The sequence below is a fragment of the Tamandua tetradactyla genome, chromosome X (assembly GCF_023851605.1).
Source record: "Tamandua tetradactyla isolate mTamTet1 chromosome X, mTamTet1.pri, whole genome shotgun sequence".
NCBI classification, from domain to species: Eukaryota; Metazoa; Chordata; class Mammalia; order Pilosa; family Myrmecophagidae; genus Tamandua; species Tamandua tetradactyla.
Genome location: NC_135353.1, coordinates 56,570,275 through 56,598,266, shown reverse-complemented (window position 1 = coordinate 56,598,266; position 27,992 = coordinate 56,570,275).

The following is a 27,992-nucleotide window of genomic DNA, read 5'->3' as shown; positions in this document are numbered from 1 at the left end:
AGAGCACAATGTATCAAAATATATGGGATACAGAGAAGACAGGGAGGAGGTTGAAATTCATAGCCCTAAATATCTACATAAAAAAGAAGAGCTAATACCAAAGATTTAGCTGAATGACTGCAGAAACTAGAGAAAGAAAAGCAAACTAATCCCAAAGCAAGCAGAAGGAAAGAAATAACAAAGACTCAAGAAGAAAGAAATGAAATAGAGAGCAAAAGAGTAGAAAGAATCAATAAAACCTAAAGTTGGTTCTTTGAGAAGATCAATAAAATCATGATTCCCTTAGCTAAACTGGCAAAGACAAAAAGAGGAGATGCAAACAAACAAAATCAGAAATGACAGGGACACCACAAGAAATAAAATAATTCATAAGAGGATACTATAAGCAACTGCGTGCCAACAAACTGGATTAAATGAGCATTTCCTAGAAATACAGAGCAACCTACATTGACTGGAGAAGAAAGAAAACCTCAGCAAACCAATTACAAGAGATTGAATCAGCCATCAAAAGTCTTCCAATAAACAAAAACCCAGGATTAGATGGCTTCATATGCAAATTTTACCAAGCATTGTAAGAAGAATTAATATCAGTCCTGCTTAAACTCTGCTAAAATTGAAAAAAAAAGGTAACGCTACCTAACTCATTCTATGATGTCAACACCACCCTAATACCAAAGTTAGACAAAGATACTACAAGAAAAGAAAACTTCAGAATAATCTATCTAATGAATATGGATTCAAAAATCCTCAGCAAAATACTTGCAAATTGAATACACCAGCACATTAAAAGCATTATACACATGACCAAGTAGGTTTTATCCCAGGTTTGCAAAGGCAGTTCAGCACAAGAAAATCAATTAATACACCAAGCCAACAAATTGAAAGGGAAAAAACCACAGGATCATCTCAATTGATGCTGAAAAGATTTTTGACAAAATCCAGCATCATTTCCTGATAAAAACACTTTGAAAGGCAAGAATCAAAGAAAACATCCTCAACATTACAAAGGACATAAATGAAAAACAACTATATCATACTCAATGTTGAGAGACTGAAAAGTTTTCCCTCCTAGATCAGGAAAAAGACAAGGATGCCCACTGCCACCATTATTATTCAACAGTGTGCTAGATGTTCTAGCTAGAGTAATTAGACAATAAAGAGAAACGAAATGCATTCACAACAGAAAGGAAGAAGTAAAACTATTCTATATGCTGATGACATGATCCTATATTCAGAAAATCCTGAAAAAAAAACTGTGGCAAAGCTACTTGAGCTAATAAGTGAGTTCAGCAAAATGGCAGAATGAAAGATCAATACACAAAAGTTAGTAGGGTTTCTGTACACCAGTGATACACTTTCTGAGAAAGTAATCAAGAAAAAGTTCAATTTACAATAGCAAAGGGAAATTGGAGAAGATCTAAACAAATGAAAGGCATCCCATATGCATGAATTGGAAAGCTAAATGTCAGTAAGATATGTGTTTTACCAAAAGTGATCTACAAATTCAATACAATACCAATGAAAATTCCAATAGCCTATTTTTCAGAAATGAAAAAGCTAATCATCAAATTTATCTGGAGGTGTAAGGGGCCATATTTAACCAGAAACATTTTGTAAAAGAATAATGAAGTGGAAGGACACATACTTTTGAACTGGAAAGCATATTATAAAGCCACTATGGTTAAAAGAGAGTGGTGCATGTATAATGATAGATATATTGATCAATGGAATCAAATTGAGAGTTCAAAAATAGAGCTTCAAATCTATGGTCAATTGATTTTTGACAAGGCCCCCAAATCCACTCAATGGGGACAGAACAGTCTCTTCAATAAATGGTGTTTGAATAACTGGATATCCATATCCAAAAGAATGAAAGAGGACCCATATCTGACACCCTATGCAAATATTAATTCAAAATGGATCAAAGCCTTAAATATAAGAACCAATTTAGGAAAATGTCTTCAAGATTAGTGGCTGGAGGCATTTTCATAGACCTTACATTCAAGCACAAGCAACAAAAGAAAAAAATAAGTAAATGGGACCTCCTCAAAAAGGAATTCTTCTGCCTTTCAAGGGACTTTATCAAAAGGGTAAGAAGGCATCTGAATCTATGGGAAAAAGTATTTGGAAACCACATATCTGGTAAGGGTTTGATGTTCATAATATGTAAAGAAATCATATAACTCAAAAATAAAAAGATGAACAGCCCAATTTAAAAATGGGCAAAAGTCATGCATAGACATTTTTCCAAAAGTGAAATACAAATGGCTAAAAAACACATGAAAAGATATTTAGCTTCACTAGCTATTAGGGAAATGCAAATCAAAATCAAAATGGGATGTCATTTCACACTGAGTAGAATGGCGTCTATTAAGCAAACAGGAAACCACAAGTGTTGGAGAGGAGGTGGAGAAATAGTCAAATTTATTTACTGCATGTGCAAATTTAAAATGGTAACAGCCACTGTAAAAGACTTGTGGCTTCTAAGAAAGCTAAGTATAGAGTTGCCTTACAATCTTGCAATTGTACTACTCAGTATATATCCAGAAGATCTGAAAGCAGGGACACAAATGGACGCTAGCACACCATTGTTCATAGTGGCATTATTCAGATTTGCCTAAGGATAGAAACAATCCAGGTGTCCATCAACAGATGAATGTGGTACATACATATGATGAAATATTATTCACCATTAAGAAGATATGAAGTTCTGAAGCATACAACAACATGGATGAACCTTGAGGAAATTATATGTGAAATAAGTAAGACACAAAAGGGCAACTAGTGTATTATTACACTAATATGAACTAATTATAATATGTAAACTCATAGACATAAAATCTAGAATATATTTTACCAGGGGAAAGAATGATTTTGAAGAATGGGGAACAGTTGCTTATTATGTGCAGAATGTTTAACAAGATTGAATTTAAATATTCAGAAATGGATAGAGGTGATGGTAGCATATTACTGTGAGTATAATTAATAGTGTTGAATTGTGAATGAATGTGGTTGAAAGGGGTAGTTTAGAGTCATGTGTCACCAGAAGGAAATCTAGAAGTAAAAATATGGGAATGGATTGCACAGTGCATCTTCTGGTGGACAGTGACTGTGATTAATAGTACAAATATAAAAAGGTTTTTTTATGCATTAGAACAAATGCATGACACTACTACAAAGAGTTAATTATACAGAGATGTTTGGAAGGAAATGTACCTATTGCAGACTGTGGACTATAATTAACAGTCATATGTTAATATTCTCTCATCAGCAGTAAGAAATGTACCACATCAAAACCAGGGGTCAACAATAGGAGGGGATTGGGGGCATGGGATTTGGTGGGTTATATTTTTATTTCTTCTTCTTCTTGTAATGAAAATGTTCTAAATTGATTGTGGTGATGATTGCACAGCTATGCTGTGATTGCACAGCTACGGTGATGATACTTGGAGCCATTAATGGTATATTTTGGATGGATTTTGTGGTGCATGAAAGTATCTCAATAAAATGGTATGTGCCATTTTATTTGAGGTATACCATTTTATTTAATTTGCTAATTTAGTAGAATGGCCACTATTAGGCAAACAGGAAACCCATTTGAATTTGCTAATCAAAAGCCACCGACATTGCTGGACCATGACCTCTCCTTTCCTTGGTGAAGGTATGCCTTTTATTAAACTCTTCCCTGAAAATTTAAGAAGATACTGTCTCTAAATTACCATCCTTTTCACCCCTGTTGGGGACAGGGTTGAAACACCTTGCCTGGTGCTTTTTGTCCTGAGCTAACTGAAATTATAGCTTCCTTCAGAGCCAGAACCCAGCATGCTGAATTCACTAATCAAAAGCTGGGATCAGAGCTCAGGCATGCCTGATCATGGACTGGATCCTGGGGTGGCTTGCTGCAAGAGTTGTGGATGAGCACCAGCCATTGCAGCATGGATAGTTTTACTCAGAGCTCTTCACCACAGGTTATCAGTCTCTTACTTCTGCTTTTCCCTGAATCATGTTCAGTGTTCATCTGCCCTCTGGAGCCTGAGAGTTGTTTCAGACAGTTTCTGGCCAGTTACAAGTTGTCATGGAGAACAAACTGAGTCTTGAATCTTCCTCCTCTTCAATCATACCCCTAAGGTTTACTTTGATGGGTGGTTTTTGATTACTGACTCTGTGTCTTTCATAATAATTGGTGTGTTGAGATCATCTATTTCTTCTTGATGAGGTGTGTTTCTAACAATTTGCCAATTCCATCTAGTTTATCAAATTTATTGGCATAAATTTGTTCATATTGTCCTCTTATAGTCGTTTTTATTTCTGTGGGTCAGTAGCAATGTACTCTCTTTCATATCTGATTTTATTCATTTGTACCTTCTTTCTATTTTTCTCTGACAGAATAGGTAAGTTTTTTTTTCACTGTTGTTGTTAACCGCATAGAATCAACTTTTAGCTTTGTTGATTCTATTGTTTTTTATTTCTTTTGTTTGTGCTTTAGTCTTTGTTATTCCCTCCCTTCTCCTTGCTTTGGGTTTGCTTTGCTCTTCTTTTTCTAGTCCTTCCAGTTTTTAGGTGAGGTCTCTGATTTTAAGTCTTTTTTCCCTTATAATGTAGGCATTTAGAGCTATAACTTTCCTTCTCAGCACTGCTTTTGATGCCTCTCATAAGTTTTGTTATATTTTGTTTTCAATTTAATTCACCTCAGGATATTTCCTATTTTCACTTGGGATTTCCTTTTTAACCCATCTTTTATTGTAAGGATATGTTGTTCAATTTCTGCATATTTGTAAATTTTCCATTTCTTCCTCTGTTATTGATCTGTAGCTTCATTCTGGTATGGTTGGAGAACATGCATTGAGTGATTTCGATAATTTTTAATTTATTGAGACTTGGTTTGTGACCTAACATGTGGTCTATTCTGGAGAATGATCCATGTGCACTTGAGAAGGTGTATTCTTTTTTTACTTGGTGAAGTGTTCTATATATGTCTAAAGGTATAGTTGTTTTAGAGTATCATTCAAGTCTTGGATTTCCTTACTGATCTTTTGACAATATGTTCCATTCATTATTTGAAGTGGTATATTAATGTCTGCTACTATTAATGTAGAGCAGTCAATTTTTCCCTTCAAATCTGTATTTGCTTCATATATGTTGTGACTCTGCCATTAGGTTGATATGTATTTATAATTGTTGAATTTTCTTGTGAAATTATCCCGTCTTTGTCCCTCCTAGCTTTTTGTGTCTTAAAGTCTATTGTCATCGGATATTAGTATAGCTACCCCAGCTGTTTTTTGGATACCATTTGCATGTGATATTTTTGTTATCATTTCACTCTCAATCTGCTTGTGTGTTTTCATTTAAGTTGAGCCTCTTGCAAATAGCATATAGCTGGGTCTTGCTTTTTTCATCCATTTTGCTAATCTGTCTTTCAACTGTTGAATTTCATCCATTTAAATTTAAAATCACTCCTGGTTATGTGAGATATTTTTCTGACATATTGCTATTTAGCCTATGTATGTCTTGTGCCTTTTTTGTCCCTTAATCCCTCTATAAAGCCTACATTTATCTTTAATATATTTTTTTGCATTGTACCATATTGAATGACTTCCTTTTTCTATCTGGTTGTATTTTTTTTTCATCTATTTTCCTTATGTTTACATGAGATTAAATTTTAATTTCCTAATATGTTACAATCATGTTTGATACCACCTTAACTTCAATAGCATGCACATATGCTCTTCATCCACTCCTCTGCTCCCACCTATCTTTTGTACTTTTTGCCATTTATACCTTTGCATATTTTATGTCCAAAGCCATAGGTTTTTCATTACTTTTTATGCATTTTCATTTTAGCACCTGTGGGAGGTAAGAAGTCATGTTACATACCAAATAATATACTACAATAACACAGGCATTTATACTTACACAGATGGTTAGCATTATCATCGGCCTTTATTTCTTTTATTTATTTATTTATTTATTTATTTATTTATTTATTTATTTATTTATTTATTTATTTATTTATTTATTTTTACATGGGCAGGCACCGGGAAACGAACCCGGGTCCTCTGGCATGGCAGGCAAGCATCCTTGCCTGCTGAGCCACCGTGGCCCGCCCCGGCCTTTATTTCTTTATGGCACTGTGAACCACTGATCAAAACCAAGTGATCAGTGGTCAGTTATGTCCCTCCCCCTGCTGGATCTTGGTGAAGTGGATTTTTGTGTTCCTTTCTGGCACCAGAAAACTACACCAGGGGCAAGATCCTTCTGCTGCCTACCACAAGAGTGGGGGGGTGGGCACTGGTATCCACTGTGGAGAGAGAGCAATTTATTGTTATTTACCATAATTACCAGCTTCTTCCTCTCACTCCTCCTTGGTTGCTGCACAGTGTTCTACTGTGCTCCAGAGTTTTGAAATTATTGATTCAGGCAATGCCTGAATGTTCATTAGTTGTTTAGGTAGAATAACTTCCTGGAGCTTTCTATGCCTCCATCTCTTCACAGCTCCAAGGCATCCTCATATAACTTTAAAGGGAATTTTTCTTTAATCAATGTAATGCCAATATCGAGGGTTATATCTCAGAAAAAGAAAACAGCATCTTTCACTACTACTATCATAGAATATTCATTTTAATGCAAAAATAATGTGTGCTCCTTGAAATAAAATTCAGACAATGCATAAGTGTAGAGAACAAAATGTCAAAGCCCTTGTCAATCCAGCCAGCCAACCAGCCCCACTTTTTAGATGTAACCACCCTGTGAAGTTTGGTGCATTTTCTTCTGGAATTTTTTCTATTTGCATTCAAATACATATATTTGAATTTAAAAAAAAAGATGTTTCTTTTTATCTTGATTGCAAAATAAGGATAATTGTATAGGTATTGTTCTGCAAATGGCTTTTTTTATATAATATACTATCAAGAACATTCTTCCATATTAGAAGGTAGAGAACTTAGTTTTTAGATCACATCATGGTATTCCATATTCAGACACTGAATTACTTCCTATCTTTCACTCTTACAAATAATGCTGCAATTAACATTCTTCTACAAATACCATATATTGGTTTTCTATTGCTGCATAATAAACTAAAGCAGCAGCTTAATCCAGGGCAAATTTATTATCTGACAATTTCCCTGGGTAAAGAGTCCAGTATGGCAGGGTTGGGTAGTCTCTCAGTTTCTCACAAGTCTGCAATCTAGGTGTTGGCTGGCAGGGACATTATCTGGAGATTTGGTGAGAGAATGATCCACTTCCAAATCCCTCAAATTGATAGCAGAATTAATTTCTTTGTGTATATATGACTTAGATCCTCAGTTTCTTATTAGCTTTTATCTGTGGACCACTTTTGTTAACTAAAGCCCACTCTCTCAGATACTTGCTTCTCATACTAAGAATCTACCTGACTTCATAAACAGCTCAGCTTCTTCTTTAAAAATATTTTATTGTAAAAATTGAACAAACAAGTGTACAAACATTCCTGATATACAAATGTTCCATACATGGTGTACAATCAATGGTTCGTGTATTAGCTAGGGTTCTCTAGAGAAAGAGAATCAACAGGAGATATCTGTAGATACAAAATTTATCAAGTGTCTCACATAACCATGGGAATGTAGAGTCCAAGTTCTGTAGGGCAGACCACAAGCTGGCAACTCCGATGAATACACACTAATTTACATCACCAGTACCCTTTTATTGAGCATTTAATTTTTGTTAAATCCTTTTTAATTCTCAAAATTATCATAAAGAAAATTGATTTTTTTTGGCTTTTGGGATGCAGTTCTATGGATTTTAACAAATGCATGGATTCTTGTAACTGCCACCACAATTAAGGTACAAAATGGTTCCATCATCTCAAAATCTCCCTTATTTTATCTCCTTATAGCCACTTCCTCACCTTACTCATAAACCTACAAACCTCTATCTGTTCTCTGTCACTGCAATTGTATCTTTTTAAGAATGCCAACTATATGGAAACTTATAGTATGTAACCTTTTGAGACTGGCTGCTTATAAGCACCCTGATGCCTTTGAGTTGCCTGTATCAATGTTCATGTAACAATAGTTCATTCCTTTTCACTCCTGAGTAGTGTTCTATGGCACAGATGCACCACAGTTTGTTAGCCATTCACCCATTGAAAGACATCTGGGCTGTTTTCAGTTTTGGCTATTACCAATAATGCTGGTATGGATTGTCATGTGCCAGTGTTTGTGTGGATGTATGCTTTCATTTCTCATAGGATATACCTATGAATGAAATTGCTGGCTCATAGAGTAATTTTATTTTGCCTTTTGAGGTACTCCTGTACTATACCGTACCAAAGTTTGCACCATTTCATATTCCCTGCAACAGTGTATGAGGATTTCAATTATTTCACATCCTCACCAACACTCATTATTGTCTGTCTTTTTCATTGTAGACATCCTAGTGGATATGAAACAGTATCTAATTATGGTTTTTATTTGGATTTCACTAATGACTAATAATGGTACATATATTTCTATGTGTGTATTTGTCATTTATGCATTTCCTTTGAATAAATATCTATTCAGTACTTGGCCCATCTTTAGCTCCTAGGGGCTATGGAAGGTAGTCTTTTTTAGTGTCAAGAGAATGGGATGCCTGTGGTTCTTGAAGGAGGATGTGATTTGCTGGCAGGAAATTACAACCAACTAGTCAGGAATAAGTGGGTGGTTAGTTGTCCTTTTATTATTGATTTGTAATAAGCCTTTATATTTTCTTAATGCTAACCTATATCAAATATATGATTCGCAAATATTTTTTCTTATTCTCTGGGTTGTCTTTTGATTTTATTGATAGGGTTCTTTGAAACACAAAATTTTAAATTTTGGTAATGTCCAATTTATTTATTTTTTCTGTGGCTGTTTTAGTATCATATCTAAGAAACCTTTGCTTATTCCAAGGTCATTAAGATTTGTACTTATAATTTCTTCTAAAAATTTTCTAATTTCAGCTCTTATATTTAAGTATTTAATTCACTTTGCATTAATTTTTTTTTTTTTTTTGGCATGGGCAGGCACCAAGCATCGAACCCAAACCTGGGCATGGCAGGTGAGAACCCTGCCTGCTGAGCCACCATGGCCCGCCCTTGAGTTAATTCTTTAATTCTTGTAATTGTTGTGATATAGTGGTCCAATTCCATTATTTTGCATGTGAATAGTCAGTTCTTACAGCAATATTTGTTGAAAATCCTTCTCTTTCTTCAGGGAATTGTCTTGCTGCTCTTGTCAAAAATCAATTAATCAGGGGATGCGAGGGTAGTTCTGTGGTAGAATTCCCAACTGCCATGCTGGAGAACTGGGTTTGACTCTTGGCCCATGCACTTTCCGCAAAAAACGAACAAGCGAGCAAACAAACAAAAGCAAAAATTCAACAAATAGTGCTGCAGTAAGGGGATACTCACATGGAAAAAGAATAAAATGTGACCTCCCCCATACAGAATAAAAAGAAAAAAAAACCAATTAAGCATCCATATCTAGGTTTTCTTTTTTGGCTCTCAATTCTATTGGATTCATCAAAATGGCTATAAGTATGCAAGTACAATGCAGTCTTATTTATTGTAACTTTGTAGTAAGTAGTATGTTTTAAAGTAAGAAATCATGAATACTCCAACTTCATTTTTTTATTCAAAATAATTTTATAGATTTCAGTTTCTTTGCCATTTCATATACATTTTTTTACCAATACATTAGAATTATTTACTGAAGTTATTCTTTAACAATTATAATAAATTATGGATTTGACACTTCGTAGAAAATCAGTTCAACAACCAAGAATAAATTTAAAATTACCAGTGTTCACTAAACTAAGAGATCATCCTGGTTATCTTTTTTTTTTAAACTTTTTTATTGTATAGTATAACATATGTACAAAGCAAAGAAATAAAAAAGCAATAGTTTTCAAAGCACTCATCAACAAGTAATTACAGGACAGATCCCAGAGTTTGACATGGGCTACCATACAATCCTCTCAAAGTTTTCCTTCTAGCTGCAACAAAATAAGGAGGCTAGAGGGCTTAAATATTTTCTATCATCACAACTTTTTTCCTTCTTTTTTTGTGAAAAATAACATACATAGAAATAAACTATACATTTCAAAGCATAGCACCACAATTAGTTGGAGAACAGATTTCAGACTTTGACATGGGTTATAATTTCACAATTTTAGGTTTTCCCTTCTAGGTGCTCTAAAACACTGGAAACTAAAAGAGATATCAATTTAATGATCAGCATTCATATTCATTTGTTAAATCCTATCTTTATGTATAACCCCACCATCAAATTTAATATTTCCATCCTTCTCTTTAGGGGTGTTTGGGCTATGGTAATTTTAAATGCCTAATATTGGAAGGGTCTGTCACTAATATGGGGTAGGGAGATGGAACTATCTGATGTTCTGGTGAGACTGGGCTAGGCTTCAGAACTTATCTGGTCCAGGGACCCATCTGGAGGTTGTAGGTTTCTGGAAAGTTACTCTAGTGCATGGATCACTTGTAGAATCTTATATATTGCCCTAGGTGTCTTTAGGATTGGCTAGAATGATCCTGGTTGGGGGTTGGCAGGTTATGATAGGTAGCAAGGTCTACCTGAAGCTTGCATAAGAGCAACCTCCAGAGTAGCCTCTCGACTCTATTTGGACTTTCTCTGCCACTGATGCTTTATTAATTACACTTCTTTCTCCTCTTTTGGTGAGGATGGAATTGTTGATCCCATGGTGCCAGGGTTGGATTCATCCCTGGGAGTCATCTCTCACATCACCAGGGAGACTTTCACACCTGGATGTCACATCCCATATAGGGAGGAGGGCAATGATTTCACTTGCAGAGTTGGGCTTAGAGAGACTGAGGCCACATCTTAGCAACAATAGAGGTCCTCCAGAAGTAATTCTTAGGCACGCCTATGGGTAGTTTAAGCTTCTCCGCTACCTACTAAGCTTCACAAGAGTAAGCCTCATGATTGACAGCATGGTCTATTGAGTTGGGAGTCCCTAAATTTTGACACAGTATCAGGGGATTCCATGATGGTAAGGTTTAATTGTTCCATATTTTGCTCCCCTCCATTAGGGTCTTTGCCAATACTTTTATATTATCTTTTAAATATACTCTAGGATGTATCCAGGCATTGCAGTAATCTATACAGGATTAAAGGGCCTCTTTCTTATTCTGTGCTCCCTGTGTTTTAGTTGTTTAAATGAGCTATACAGATAGGTTGAATTAGATTATGTACTACAGAAAATTTCAGTTTCAGCAAAATAAAACATTCTTCCATTGGTCTCAAAGAGTATGTGTGGTCCTAAAATATAGACAGTCTTCCTTACCCCTATATTCTGAATTACTTTAACTCCAACCTGTTCCTCTTCATTCTTATCTCTATATATCAGGGTATATATGTAAAACAGCCTTCCAAAATCAAGAAATAATCACCACTCCCAGACTTAATGTATTTGCTTAAAAAGCTTACAATCTAGGCTCCTGTTTTCTTATACACATATTCTAAAAGTGACCATACCATTCTTTTTCTTTTGCTTCTGTCTTCTTTCATCTCACCAAATGTCCCACATGTTCATTCACATCATTGCATGCCTCACAACTCTGTTCCTTTTTGTAGCAGCAGAACCTTTGTTCATAAGTATACACCACTGTTAACCAATCTACTTCTCCACTAGTGCATTCTTCAGCCACCTGCATTCATTGGGCATCATGTACAGGGCCCAAAGTCACCAATCCATCAGCATTCTCAATTTTAGATAATTTCATTGTCCCCAAGAGAAAGAAAACCAATAAACACACCCTCACCAAATAGAAAATCTAAGCATCCTCTTAACTCTTGTCCCTCCCCCCATTATTTACCTCTGCTGTTGCTGTGCTAGTGCTGATGGTTTCTTTCTGGACATAGCTCATAAAATGTAATAGCAATTTTCCCTCTGTACCCTGGACTTAAACACTCTTTATACAAGAATCATATCTTTGAAGTAATTCTTGTAAGGATTCATATTTCTAGTGTTAATCGGTGGGATTCATAGGTCTATATAACCCCTTTCAATCTTGTTCATCTTCAATATAGTAATATTACTTACAGATCCACTAGAGAACCACCTTCAGTCCTATCTATTTCCTTACATTGGAGTTCAACTTCATTAGCTAATGGTTCACCCATATCTAGCTTCTAGGTATCTCTAAGTCCTCTATATTCTGTATTATAAGCCTCTGATTATACCTTTATGCTGGTCATAAAAGAGGAAACATACATTTATCTAATCTTTTGTGTCTGGCTAACTTCACTCAGCACTATGTCCTCAAAGTTCATCCATCTTGTCATGTGCTTCAGGATGTCATTTTGTCTTACTGCTGCAATATATTCCAATATATGTGTTTACCACATTTTTTTGATCCACTCATCTGTTGATGGGCATTTGGTGTCCTTCTGACTTTTGGTGATTGTGAATAATGCTGCTATGAACATCAGTGTGCAAATCTCTGTTTGTGTCTTTGCATTCACTGCTTCTGGGTATATACCAAGTATTGCTATTGCTGGGTCATAGGGCAACTCAATATTTAGTTTCCTAAGGAACCACCCAACAGTCTTCCACAGTGGCTGCACCATTATACATTAGCACCAGCAAGCACATGTGTCCCAGTTTCTCCACATCTTTTCCAACATTTAGAGTTTCCTAGTTGTTTAATATTAGCCATTCTTACAGGTGTGATGCTGTATCTCATTGTAGTCCTGATCTTCATTTCCCTTATAGCCAATGAAAATGATCATCTCTTCACGTGCTTTTGGGCCATCTGTCTTTGCTTTTCAGAAAAGTGCCTATTCTTATCTTTTAGCCCATTTAATAATTGGGTTGTATGTTCTTCCGTTGTTGAGTTGTAAGATTTCTTTGTATATACAGGAAATCAAAGCTTTGTCTGATTTATGATTTCCAATATTTTCTCCCATTGAGTTGGCTGCCTCTTTACCTTTTTGACAAAATCTTTTGAAGTGCAGAAGCATTTGATTTTGAAGAGTTTCCATTTATCTATATTTTCTTTTGTTGCTTGTGCTTTGTGTGTAAAATTTAGGAAACTACCTCCTATTACTAGGTCTTGAAGATGTTTCTCTAAATTTTGTTCTAGAGGCTTTATGGTGTTCGTTCTTATGTTTAGGTGTTTGATCCACTTTGAGCAAATGTTTGTGTAGAGAGTAAGATAGGAGTCCTCATTTATTTTTTTGCTATTGATATCCAGTTCTTCCATGCCCAATTATTGAAAAGACTATTTTGTCCCAGTTCAGAGAATTTGGAGGTCTTGTCAAAAATCAGTTGACCACAGATTTGGTGGTCTATTTCTGCACTCTTGATTCGATTCCATTGGTCAATGCTTCTTTGTGCCAGTACCATGCTGTTTTGACCACTGTAGGTTTATAATAGGTTTTAAAGTCAGAAAGTGTTGATCCTCCCACTTCATTCTTCTTTTTTAAGGTGCTGTTAGCTATTCGGGGTCTCTTTCCCTTCCAGATGAATTTCATGGTTAGCTTTTCCAAATCTTCAATGTAGGTTGTTGGAATTTTGATAGGTACTGTGTTGAATCTGTAGATCAATTTGAGGAGAATATATGTTTTAACTATATTTGGCCCTACTATGCATGTGTAGGAAATGTCTTTTAACTTATTTAGGTCTCCTTTGATTTCTTTTAGCAATGTTATGTAGTTTTCTGTGTACAAGTCCTTTACATTCCTACTTAGGTTCATTATTAAGTACTTGATTCTTTTAGTTGCTATTTTGAATAGAATTTTTCCTGTAACTGATCCCTCACATAGATCATTGCTTGTGTATAGAAATGTTACTGATTTTTGTACATTAATTTTATATACCATCACCTTGCTGCATTTGTTTGTTAACTCAAGTAACTTTGCTGTAGATTTCTCAGGCTCTTCCAAGTATAGTATCATATCATCTGCAAAAAGTGAGTTTTATTTCTTCTTTTCCAATTTGCATGCCTTTTATTTCTTTGCCCTGCCTGAGTACTCTAGCTAGAACTTCAGCACAATGTTGAATAATAGTGGTGATGGTGGGCATTCTTGTCTTGCACCTGATCTTAGGGGGAAAGCTTTCAATCTCTCTTCATTAAGCACGATGCTGGCTATCAGTTTTACATATATTCCCTTTATCATATTAAGGTAGTTACCATTGATTCCTATCTTTTGGAGTGTTTTTATCAGAAAAGGATGCTGAATTTTGTCAAATGCTTTTTCAGCATCAATTGAGATGATCTTATGATTTTTACCTTTTGATTTGTTAATGCGCTGTATTACATTACATGATTTTCTTGTGTTGAACCATTTTTGCATTCCTGGTATAAACCCCACTTGGTCATGGTGTTTGATTTTTTTAATGTGCTGTTGGATTCAATTTGCTAATGTGAGAATTTTTGCATCTATGTTCATTAGGGAGATTGGTCTGCAGTCTTCCTTTCTTATAACATCTTTACCCAGTTTTGGTATTAAAATGATATTAGCTTCATAAAATGAGCTAGGTAGAGTTCCTTTTTCCTCAACTTCTTGGAAAAGTTTAAGCAAGATTGGTGTTAGTTCTTTATGGAATGCTTGATAAAATTCCCCTGTGAAGCCATTTGGCCCTGGGCTTTTCTTTGTAGGAAGATTTTTAATGACTGATTAAATTTCTTTACTTGTGATTGGTTTGTGGAGATCTTCTATTTCTTCCCAAGTCAGTGTAGCTTGTTTGTGTGTCTCCAGGAATTTGTCCATTTCATCTCAGTTTTCTAATTTGTTGGTGTACAGTTATTCTTGTATCCTCTTATAATTTCTTATTTCTTCAGGGTGGTAACGTACCCCTTCTCATTCTTGATTTTATTCGTATCCACTCTTTTTTCCTTTGTCAGTCTTGCTAATATTCCAATAATTTTATTTATTTTCTCAAAGAATCAACTTTTGGTTTTATTGATTCTTTCTACTGTTCTTTTGTTCTCCCATTCATTTACCTCTGCTTTAATCTTTTTGTTATTTCTCCTCTTCTATTTCCTTTGGGGTTAATTTGCTGTTTTTTTTTTTTCAAATTCCCCCAGGTGTGCTGTTAAGTCCTCGATTTTTGCTCCTTCTTATTTTTTAATACAGGCATTCAGGGCAATATATTTCTCTCTCTGCACAGCCTTTTCTGCATCCCATAAGTCTGATAAGTTGTGTTCTAATTTTCATTCATCTCCAGATAACTACTGATTTCTCTAGCAATGTCTTTTTTGACCCACTGGTTTTTTCAGAGAGTGTTATTTAATCTCCATATCTTTGTGAATGTTCTTGTTCTTTGGTGGTTATTGAGATCCAGCTTCATCCTATTGTGATCAGAGAAAGTGCTTTGAATAATTTCAGTGTCTTCAATTTTATAAAGACCCGTTTTGTGCCCCAGCATATGACCTATTCTGGAGAATGTTCCGTGAGCACTAGAGAAGAATGTATATCCTTGTGCTTTGGTGTGCAATGATGTATACATGTCTGTTAGGTCTAATTCATTCATCAACTTACTTAACTTCTCTATTTGCCTGTTGATCTTCTATCTGATTGCTCTATCTATAGAGGAGAGTGGTGTACTAAAATCTCCTACTATTATTGTTGAAACATCTACTGCTTCCTTCAGTTTTGCCACAGTCTGTCTCATGTATTTTGGTGCTCCACTATTAGGAGGACAAGCATTTGTGATTCTTATATCTTCTTGGTGAATTGACCCTTTAATTAGTACATGGTGTCATTCTTTGATGTCTTTACATTTAAAATCTATTTTGTTCAATATCGGTATAGCTACTCCTGCTTTCTTTTGGTTACAACTTGCTTCGGAATTCTTTTTCCATCCTTTAACTTTCAGTCTATTTGTATCCTTGTGTCTAAGATGACTCTCTTGTAAGCAGCATATAGCTGAATTATGTTTCTTATTCCATTCTGCCAATCTGTATCTTTTAATTGGTAAGTTTAGTCCATTTACATCCAAAATTGTTACTGAAAATGCATTTCTTGATTCCATCATCTTATCTTTTTTATTTTACTTTTCAAATATATATATTCCTTATCCTCTTTCTCTTTGTATTCTTTAAATTACCATTAGTGGTACTCTTCAATTCTGTCCCTTCCTACAGACTTCCCTTTCCTATCTTTTTTTTTATTCACCTGGCAGAATTCCTTTTAGTATTTCTTGTTGGGCTGGTCTCTTGTTGAGAAATTCTTTCAGTACTTCCTTGACTGTGAAAACTTTAATCTCTCCCTCAATTTTGAAGGACAATTTGGTTGGGTACAGAACTCTTGGCTGGAAGTTTTTCTCTTTCAGGGTTTTGAATATATATTATCACTGTCTTCTCACCTCCAAGGTTCTAGTTGAGTAGTCTGAACTCATGTATATAGTAGATTGTTTTTCTCTTGTCACTTTCAGGATTTTACACTTCTCTTCAACATTTGACAGACTGATTAGTATGTACCTTGGGGAAAGCTTATTTGAATTTATTCTGTTTGGAGTTCTTTGGGTTTCTTTGACTTGTATATTTATGTCCTTTATGAGGGTTGGGGAATTTTCCCCCATTATATCCTCAACTATTTTTCCTAGCTCTTAACTCCTCTCTTCTTCTGCGACACCAATGATTCTCATATTTGTGCACTTTGTTTTGTATATCAGTTCCCCGAGTTCTCATTCAATTTTTTCCATCTTTTTCACCATTTGCTGTTTTGAGTCTTAGAAATCAATTATCTTATCATCTATATCACTTATTCTTTCTTCTGTCTCTTCAAATCTGGTATTGTGTGCCTCTAGTATGCTATTTTATTTTGTTAACAGACTCTTTAATCTCCATGATATATGCTATTTTTCTATTTATTCTTTCAAATTCCTCTTTATGCTCTTCTACTGTCTTCTTGATCTCCTTTATGTCATTGTCTATCCCATTTATTTTATTAAGTAGAGTTGTATGAACATCTTTGATTAGTTGTTTCAACATCTGTATCCCCTCTGGTATTTCAGTTTGGCCATTAGGCAGGGCTATATCTGTCTGCACTGTGATATGCTTAGTGATCTTCTGCTTTCTTCATTTCATGTAAATATCTTGATCGATTTACTTTGAGAGCTGATTTCTTTCAGTAGTTTAAGACCTTGTGTTTGTGTGATGGCTATACAGCAGGGAGCAGGACACAGGGTGGAGTACTCAGTATGGTGATTTGTTTCAGGGCAGGTATAGGTGCAGGTTGGAATGTTGCGCTAATGTTTGTGAACGTGGGTGCAAAGCGGCCAGGGAGGTTGTAGCTGTGCAGGTACACCTGTTTGGGGGATGTAACCCTGGTGTGTCCTGGTCTAAGGCATGGGGCCTTTGTGCACATGTGTAGAGCTGTGGCAGCAGGTCACTGTTATGCTTTTGTGGATTGGGAACAGATGTCACCCGACTGTGCAAGTTTGCACTTTGTCAGAGCTGGGAAATGAGGCTGAGGGCCCATTTCATATACATTTTAAATTCAGTTTGTCTAATCCAGGGGTGAAAGTGTCCCTGGTGATGTGGGAAATGACTCCCAGGGATCAAACCAGACCAGGCACTGTGGGATCAATGACTCCATCCTGACCAAAAGAGTGAAAAGAAGTGCAATTAATAAAGTATCAATGGCAGAGAGAGTTCAAATAGAGTTGAGAGACTACTCTGGAGGTTGCTCTTATGTAAGTTTTAAGTAGACCTTGCTACCTATCTATAACCTGCCAACCCCCAACCAGGACTATTCCAGCCAATCCTAAAGAGCACCTCGGATATTATATAAAATTCCACAAGGGTTCCAGGCACTAGAGTAACTTTCCAGAAACCTACAACCCCCAGATGGGTCCCTGGTCCAGGTAAGTCCTGAAACCTAGCCCAGCCCCTCCAGAGCATCAGAGTTCCATCTCCCTACCCCATATTAGTGACAGACCCTTCCAATATAAAAAATCTAGAACTGATATAGCCCAAACAACCCCAAAGAGAGGTATGGAAAGATCAAAAGTGATGGTGGAATTATGCATAGAAGATAAGACTTAACAAATGGATATGAATGCTGGATCATTAAATTGTTATCTCTTTTAGTCTCCAGTATTTTAGAGTACCCAGAAATAAAAATCTAAAATTGTGACGTTGTAACCCATGTCAAAGTCTGAATATGTTCTACATCTAATTATGGTGCTGTGTTTTGGAATTTATAGCTTTTTGGTATATATGTTATTTTCACAAAAAAAGAAAGAAAAAAGTTGATTGTGATGATTAAAAAAAATGTCAGCTCTCTTGCCTCCTATATTCTGGAGCAGCTAGAAGGAAAAATCTAAGAGGATCAGATGATAGCCCATGACAAGCTCTTGGAATTGTCGTGTAACTACTTGTTGAAGCGTGCTTTGAAAACTATAGCTTTTTTTATTTCTTTTCTTTGTATATATATTATACAATAAAAAAGTTAAAAATTTACCTGAAGAGGATGAGCATTCAATAAATATTGTGACGGGAGTTTCCAAAATGGCTCCCAATGTTGGAACTCTTACATAGTTCCCCCATCCACTTTTTTCTGGGTTTTCTTAAATTATTCAAGACCTCAGCTTCCATCACTGGTGTCCTCTCTCTCTCTCATAATTTGCTCTGGAGGAAGCCATGTTATGAGAAGTCCTGTAGAGAAAACTACTCGGCAAAGAACGGAAGCTTTCTGCCAACAGTCACATAAGTGTGCTTAGAAATGAATATTTTAGCTCCTTTAGTGAGTGTGTTCTTGGATGACAGTTTGACAGCCATTTCATCGGAGAAACTATAATAGTCACACCCTACTAAACTGATCACAGATTCTTGACTCTAAGAAGAAACTCTGAGATAATATGTATTCAATGTTTAAAGTGGCTAAGTATTGGAACTCTTTGTTATGTAACAATTAATAACTAATATAAATATGATGCCTTCAGACATTGTGAAGAATTTCTCTGGAATAGGAAGAAAACACTTGATACAAATTTAAACACATGGTATCTGCATCTATATTTCACTGGTCTAACAGTCTAATCTTATATGTTGGTAATTATTAAAATACTAGAAATAGCAGCTACTCTTTATTGTGGTTTACTATATGGCAATCAGTCTTACCAAACATTTTACATATGTTAACTCATTTAATTACTACAAAAATATTATAAAGTATTTTTGTCTTCATTTTATAAATAAAGAAATCGGAGCTTATAGAGATTAATCAATGCCTATAGTCACTTACCTGAGTGATGCAATGTCTCTTTGACACCAAAGTCTTTGCTCCTAATAAAGACACCAAAGAAGACTGCCATGCTGGGTAGCTACATGTTGTGAGGAGGGATTCTCCCACTCCAAAAAATTTTAGCTAACTATTTACCTCAATATTTCTCAAATATATTTTACTAGGACTTTCAGTAAAATATAGTTTATATCATATGCTGTGCACATGTGCACCCACAATTGAAACAAAAGTTTCACAAAATAACGCTTAACTTTATATATTCTGATATTTGCTATTATAATTTACTTTAATCAGTTTGATAACATTATCAGTCAAAATTTTCTAAATATCATATAACTTTTAAAGCACGTTCCTTGCTGATGTTATAAACTTTTCTTCAATGATTCGTTTTTCAATTTATGGATTACTCTTTTGTTAAATTAGAACTACAACACAAAGCTACATATGGGCTAACCCTGTATTATTTGCCAATTTATTTGGAAGTAAGTTATATAACCTGCTGTCATTTTTTTAGCTGGCCTAGGTGAAAATTCTTCTTAAAATATAAATGCCTTTAATGACTTGAATAGACAGTTTCCTAAGAAGATACACAAATGGCCAAAAAGCACAAGAAAAGCTGCTCAACATCATTAACCATTAGGGAAATGCAGATGTAAACCACAATAAGACACTATTTCACACCCATTAAAATGGCTGCTATTAAAAAAATGGATAACAAGTTATTGTAAAGGATATGGAGAAACAGGTACACTCGTTCTTTGTTGGTGGGAATGTAAAATACTCTAACCATTGTGCAAGACAGTTTGGCAATTCCTGAGAAAGTTAAGTATAGAAATACCATATGACTCAGCAATCCCACTTCTAGATATATACCGTAAAGTACTGCAAGCAGGGACTCAAATAGATTTTTGCACACCAATGTTTATTGTGGAATAATTCAGTAACTAAAAGATAAAAGCAATCCAAGTGTTCATCAATCAATGTATGACTAAACAAATATGGTATATACATACAATGGAATATTTTTCAGCTGTAAAATCAGTGAGGTTCTAATACACATGACGTAGATGAACCTTGAAGACAACATGTTGAGTGAAATAAGCCACACACAAAAGGATAAATATAATATGATCTCACGGATATGAAATAATTACAATATGCAAACTCAGGGTCAGAAATAGTTAGCATACAAGTTACCAGTTGCCAGGGTGGAGGTAAGGTCTAGTGAGTTAAGGTTTTTAGGTACAGAGTTTCTATTTGGGGTGATGGAAAAGTTTTCATAATGGATGGTGTTGATGGTAGAACAACATTGTGACTGTAATTAACAGTACTGAATTATATATTTGAATGTGTTTAAAAGGAAAATTTTAAATTATATATATGTTACCAGAATAGATTTTTTTTAAAAAACAGGGAATGGTACAACAGAAACAGGGAACCCTAATGTAAACTATGGACTATAGTTAATAATGCAATTATAATAATATTCTTTCATCAATTATAACAAAAGTACCAACAAATGTAAATGCCTTTAGGTGGAGCTTATGTTTATTAGATGCCATAGGACCCACAAATGCTGTTATTTAAAACATACCCATTTCACAAATTTTTATAAGGTATTAGGTTCTAAAGGCACTTAGCCATTTGGAACAGTGGTTATCCAGATGGCAAGTGCCATGTTAGGGTAAATTTTACAAATGGATTGGAATATATTTCTTTTGACTGTCACAATGTTTCAGAATGATATTGGCATTGACTGTGTACAGTCTATGAATGTGATGCATGGGTGATCCCACACAGTGAAGATTTCCTCTGTATTCCATATAGTTTTAAAATGCTTTCTCCCAACATTCATGTATTGGAAAATCTAAAATTATTTGGATCAAGGACATAACTTCATTTTTCATATGAATGTGAAGTCCAAAATTGAGGAATCAGTAATGCTTTCTCCCCAAAGCTTTTGGGAATTCTGAGGCTGACTGCTGATGATCCTTAGTCCTTGGCTTTTCTGTCACCAACAAAGCATTTGTTGATATTTTCTTCTTAGTCTCTCAGGTCCCATGGACTTCTGGCTTCTTCCCATAGCTTCCTCTTTGTGTTCGAATTTCATTTTTCTTATAAAGTACTCCAGTAATCCAGATTAAAGTCCCAGCTGATTCAGAAGTCATTACAAAATACTTTTTAAGATAAGGATGCATTAGTTTAATAAAAGAAGTGAAAATTACTGCTCTGTAGCTATGAAAACAGTACTGCTTAAGTAGTTATATAAATACATAAATTGCTATGCAACAATGCATGCCTATCAAATAAATATCTGTGGAAGCTGAACCCAGGAATCTATCCTCTTAATAGGCTCCTCGGATGTTATTGCTAATCTTTCTGGAATTAGTTCATGAACTGGCATTTTGAGATGCTTTGATATTGATATCATTACGTTCTGTTTTTAAATTCCTGAGTTCTAATTCCTACCCTCATCTCTTCTTGGAAAAGGAGCTAAATTATTTTTCCATCTTTTATATTTAGTACCTCTCTTCACTAGTTCCTTTATTTGTCTAACTAGTCAGTGGCTTAAAGAAGTCCTGATTTGGCCGAGTTTTCTTCCTAAGACTATGCTTTAACATTCACATTCTCAAAACAGTTATCTTTCATCTTTACAAATACTTCTTGGTTCTCAATGACTTGTAATATGTCTTCTGCCCTCATCACTTTAATGAAACTATTCTTTCAAACCATTCCAACTGAGAGTACAATCATATCTTCTCAGTTCTCATTTTGCTCAGTCTCTTTGCAGCAATATACACTTTTGAACACTTCTTCTGCTGGATAATTTTCTTTTTCTTGGTTTCTAAAACTATCAGCTCTCCTTATTCTCCTACTAGCTCTCTGATAAAATGTGATAAAGTTTCTTTCTCTGGCTCATCTACATTCCATTCATTAGATATAGATCTTTTCAAATATTCAGTCTCCAGGTCAATTTTTTGTACACGTACATTCTCAAAATTTCCTCACTAGCCATTCATTTATAGGATTCAGTCCTATGCAAACTGTCCATGGGGCATTTATTTATGCATAATATATTCTCAACATGTATCAGTTTAATTAATCTATATCTGAAATCATCATGCTTTATAAGCTGGCTGCACTTTCTTTTTGTTAAGTTTAGTTAATATCACCACAAAATCACTCAGAATTGAAACCTCAGCCAACTTAAACATTTCGTCTTCTTTCTCACCCTTCATCTATAAGCAGTTGTTAAATCCTACTAATTCTTTCTTTGACATTTCCTATAAATCCTTTAAATCCTTACTGCACCTAGCATTTCAAGCTTTGTTACCACTCATTTTGCTCTAGTAACAGACTTTTATTTTTTTCTTATAGGTTCTCATTTTCCCAACCACAGCTTGGCTTCTGGAGTCAAACTGCCAGTGTTTGACTTTACCACTTCATTCATGATCTTACACAAGTTATTTAATATCTCTATGTGCTTTAATTTCCCTAACTAGAAAATAAGGCTATCAAGAGTAACTACAACACAAGACTTTTTGTTTTGTTTTGATGATTAAAAGAGATTCTTTATGTACAGTGCTTCAAAAAATAACTGAAACTGTATGAGAACTCAATAACTGTCTACTATTATTAGGCTTATAGAATTTTTAACCCAGTGTGTGCTTTTCCATTCAAAGTTCCCTAGTGCGAACTTCCACAATTGTAAGTGGCCTCTATTACTCAGGCTCATTTGAATTGATATTTTGCACAAATTAAATGTGAAGAAATAGACTGTCTTTCACTTTGTCCCTTTGGAGTTTATTGATAAACTATATCATAATAATCATTGCTATCTGTCCAATCAGAACATATTAAATATTTCTATCTTAAACTATTATTTTCCTTTATAAGATTGCTAGTAGCTCATCTGCAAAATCTGACTGATTGATGTGGCCTCATATTACTTGCTAAGAAACAAAGTACTTCATGAAGTCAATAACCACCTCTTTATGCCTTAGATGCTATACATTTGCTGTCAGCCAGTGACTTGACTTTTCATAAGGCATGGGAAAAATATAACTAGAATTTAGAAATGTAACACTAGCTTTAAGATTGATATGGCTCAAAATATTTCAAGTTTCAATTGTGTAAGAAAACTTTTTTCCTTTGGATGTGTATTTAGATAAGATTTTAATAGTATATTTCTCTTCTAAATTTATTTCTTTCATCGTTTAAGGTATATTTTATATAGGAGAACTTAAGTTTCTCAGGATAAACCAACACCTTATCTGTTATTAGGTTTGAATTTATACCCACTGTGGATGGATTTCTATCTCCCCCTCACCACTCTTGTCCTGGTCAACTATGTGAATTTTGAGTGGTTGGAAGTTGGATGTTGCTTAATTAGGGCTTATGCCCACTATAACTGATCCCATGATATATTCAGTGTCAAACTCAGAAAATGGCCACAAGTAAAGGGAAAATAGGTTGTACCTGCCTCCTTTTTGCTGTTTACAATTTTCAGAGAATTTTCACAAAAGAGTCAGCATACAGGTAGGAAAAATGCAGAGATTGAGAGAGACATGGAGGAGAAAAGGGCTGGAGAGAGACCAGCAGGTGGAGAAGAGAGCAAGTGTGGTTGGAGAATAAATTTCATGCTCCTAATCTGTGTTTTATAAGTTCTCCTATAGTTTTATCTGTCTCCTGATGTGTCTAATCCCTTTATGTATAATTTAAAAACACATTCCTTGTGGTTACCCTGGGTTTTGTATTGCATAACCTATAGCTAAAACATACTAATTTGAAAAGATACCAACTTAACTTCAATAACATGCACATTCTCTGCTTCCATGTCCCTCTATTTCCTCTCTTTATGTTGTTTTGTCCCACAATACCTTTGTATATTTTCCATCACCAATATCAGGAAATATAATGATTTCTTAATTCAATTGTATCATGACACTTATAGGAACTAAATAGTAGATTTATGTGTCAAGGATTCAGTCCTATTGGGTTTTGCATTTACCCATTTAGTTACCTTTAACAAAGATCTGCACTTCTTCACATCGCTCAAAGCCACACTCTCCTATCTTCAACTTTCAACCTGAAGATCTTCCTTTTGCATGTACGGCAGGCCATCTAGTGATGAACTCTTTCAGTTTCTGTTTATCTATTAATGCTATAAGCTATTTCTCATTTTTGAATGACTGTTTTGCCAGATAAAGAATTTTTGGTTGTCAATTTTTCTCTATTAGTATGTTAAGTATATTACACCACTGTCGTCTTGCCTCCATGGTTTCTGATGAAAATTCAGCACTTAGGCTTATTAAGAATCCCTTGTATTTGATGAATTGCTTTCTCTTGCTGCTTTCAGAATTCTTTCTTTATCTTTGGCATATGACATCATGATTAGTATGTGTCTTGAAGGAGGTCTAATAGTGTTTATTCTATTTGGGGTATGTTATGCTTCTTGTACACGTATCTTTATGTGTTTCATAAGAGTTGAGAAGGTTTCTGCCATTATTTACTCAAATATTCTTTTCCCTTCTCTTCTTCTTCTGGGAAACCCATCATGCATATGTTTCTACTCTTCCTGTTGGCACTCACATTCCTTAGACACTGCTCATTTTTTTTCTAATCTTTCTCTACCTGTTTTGATGGATGTAGAATTTCTTTTTTCTTTTCTGCTAGTTCAATGATTCTTTCTTCTGCCTGTTCAGATATGCTCATGTATACTTTTAGTCTATTTTCAATCTTTATTATTGGGCCTTTTATCCTTTAATTTCTATGTTTCCATTTAAACTTTCTAATTCTTCTTCATGTCCTTGAATTGGTTCAAGACGTTTATCTGAACATCTTTGATTAGTTCCAAATTCTGTGGCTCCTCTGAAGTTATAATTTGTTTCCTTTTCTGAGCTATATCTTCTTGTTTCTTAGTATGGTTTTTTTTTTTTTTTTTTGCTGATATCTGGGCATTTGATTATTTCGATGCGCTACTCTTAAGGTCAGTTTCTCCTTCCTGCCTAGTGTTTTATGGCCGAATGGCTGTGTGTTAAGGCTCTTCTTTGAGTTTGGTCCAGTTTGAACTGAACTGTTAGAGTAGCCCATGTTTAACTGTTAAAATTATCTCAGGTTTTCTGTCCTTTTTCTTGCCCTGGATATGCAGTGCACCTTTTAAGTTTGCCCATTTATATGGAATTGTTTCATCTTCAGAAGAACACTTCCTTTCTTCTACTCCTTTTCCAGGAATCCTTATCTGTGCTGCTTGTTTTTGTGAAGAGATTTCTCCCCAGCTTTTATGATTTTTAAACTGCTGTCCCTCACTCAATTCCCCCTTTCCCTTACATGTTTTAGTTCTGGGACCCATCCTGCCTTACAACATTTCAGTTTTCTTATTTTTTTCCAGTGAGGGTTTTGTCCCTCCAGTGACTTCACTGTCAGGGTATCCTGTCCCAGGAGCAAGATGTGGTCAATGTCCAAAAAGGCCCTTTTGTTCAAAAAGGTCTTTTTTTTGTTTCCATGCTCCAGCAGTCAAAGATCTGGTTGGATGTGTGCACTTCTTGTCAAGAACCCTGTCATGATCTCTTTTGTTACCTGGGGGTCCTTCTGTATGCACGTGATAACTGGCTGCTTTGGTTCTGCTCTGGGTCTCTGCAGCCTTGGATCCTTGGGCCTGGATATGCATTGGGTTCTAACCTACTGCTGTGAGGAGCACTGTAGTCTGTATCCATGGCAAGAGGTACTTGGGCTGTGCTACCACTGTGCGACTCTTAAGCTTCTCAGGACTGAGTGAGGGGAAAGGGTTCAGACTAGCAGGTCCAGGTCATGGATTTCTTTTCCTTTGATTCAGCATTTATGTAATACTTCTCCCATCTTTGTTATCCTCCAGAGTTCCAGACAAGTGGGATTTGTCCTTTTGTTAGTCATTTTTAATGGGAGACTTTCTTAGGAGATATCTTATGTAACCATGTTGATGACATCACCCATAATGTTTTTGTTTTTAATAGATTTTTAAAGCTGTCTAATCTGTCATCTTTCTAGGAACAGAAGTTGAAATGCATGACTTTTCAAATTAAAAAGTAATAGAATTAATTAACAACTCTATACTAACTTAGGGTCATGAGCTAAGCAAATTTTTTTACTTCAACCTATATAGTAATAACACTGGGCAGTGGCAAAGGACTTGATACTTTTTCAAAGCACTTTCGTATTCTACATAAGTTAGTCTTCACAAGTGACTGTGTTTGAATATTTGTAGTCAGTCTGATTTTACAGAAAGGGGAACTTTGGCCCAGGAAGACAAATTTACTTGCCAAAGGACATACCAATTTAGTAGGAACCAAGATATTAGACACTAAAGCCAAAGCATTCTTTGTTATTTATTGCTCACATAACACAGTGCTTACTTGTTTGCTAGAGAAAACTCTATTTTATGCCAGAAATCCAGATAAGGACAACATAAATCTTCTGTCACAGTTTAACCCCACAAACTTGTGCTCTTGGATTGGTATATAAAAATGGAACCAAACTAGAAGTCCTCATTAGTTTCCTTTGTGTTATGAAAGGAGAAGTGTTTGTTTATATGTCTCATTTGGTGTGTATATTGCCATCTCCTATATTATCATTACTTCTATATACAATAAATCCTGAGAATGCCAAGAAGCAACTGTCCTTTTGTCCTTAAGACATTTAATCACCAAAATAACTAGGGCTTTGTTGTGTGCCCTCTGCTATTTATTATGAAAAGGCCTCTTTAGGCCCACCTCTCAGTCACTCTGACATTCTGCATTTGCCTGAAATGCACATGCATTCTCCAGCTGTAGTTCTTTGAGTATAATCTGAGAGGAATTATGTTTTTCTTTTATCTGAAAATTTAACCTGATTCAAAGTTAAGCTGATTCAAACACAGCTGGCAAAGACTTAAGATACTCTTTTTAGGTAAATAATGAGTTAGTGGCAAGTTAAACAAACTTACATAGGTGGCCTCTGTAAGCTTATTTGCTTGAGACTTGTCAGTTTATCTTGTCAGTGCTTACAGGAGATATGTAGAAACAGAATCCTACCTTTAAAAATAGCTGAGGTATGTGAAGGGTGTTCCTAAAAGAGAGTTGGAGGCAGAGGCCCAGTAGAATTCTAAGGAAGGAAAGAAGAAAGTCTAGTCTAGGTTAGGATGTTTTTTTTAGTTTACAGGAATACCCAGGTGGTAGAAGTGTAACATTTTCCCCCATTTCACTGGGAAGCAGTTGAATAGGCATGGGTTTCATTTTTGTGTGGGCTTAGGAGGTATGTCTCTGGACTTTGAATACTGAGTATGAAACAAAGCTGGTCATATATACTGAGTGATGGTAAAAATATAACAAATAAATATTATTGTGTACTTACTATGCACCAGGCACTGTTCTAAACTCAACCTTTATATATATATAAAATAAATGAACAGTCATAATAGCTATTAGGTAGTTTCTTTTGGCATGATACATATTTTGTGGTTGAGGAAACTGAGTTTCAGAGAAGCTAAGTAACTTGCCCAAAGCTGCATTCTTAGTAAATAGTGAAGCTAGGATTTAAACCCAAACATCTGGCTTCTGTGCTATCTGCATTTCTCCAGAATTCTTACCTCAATCTTCTTCTCTGTGCTCTTACAGGAATCCTCTGCTGCACCTGGGGATAGAAGTTCTATCATGCCTATATATTAAGGATTAGCATTAAAACTAAGTCCTCAGAAAGTTATTCAGAAATGCTATTTAGCCAGATGGAGTTTCCATC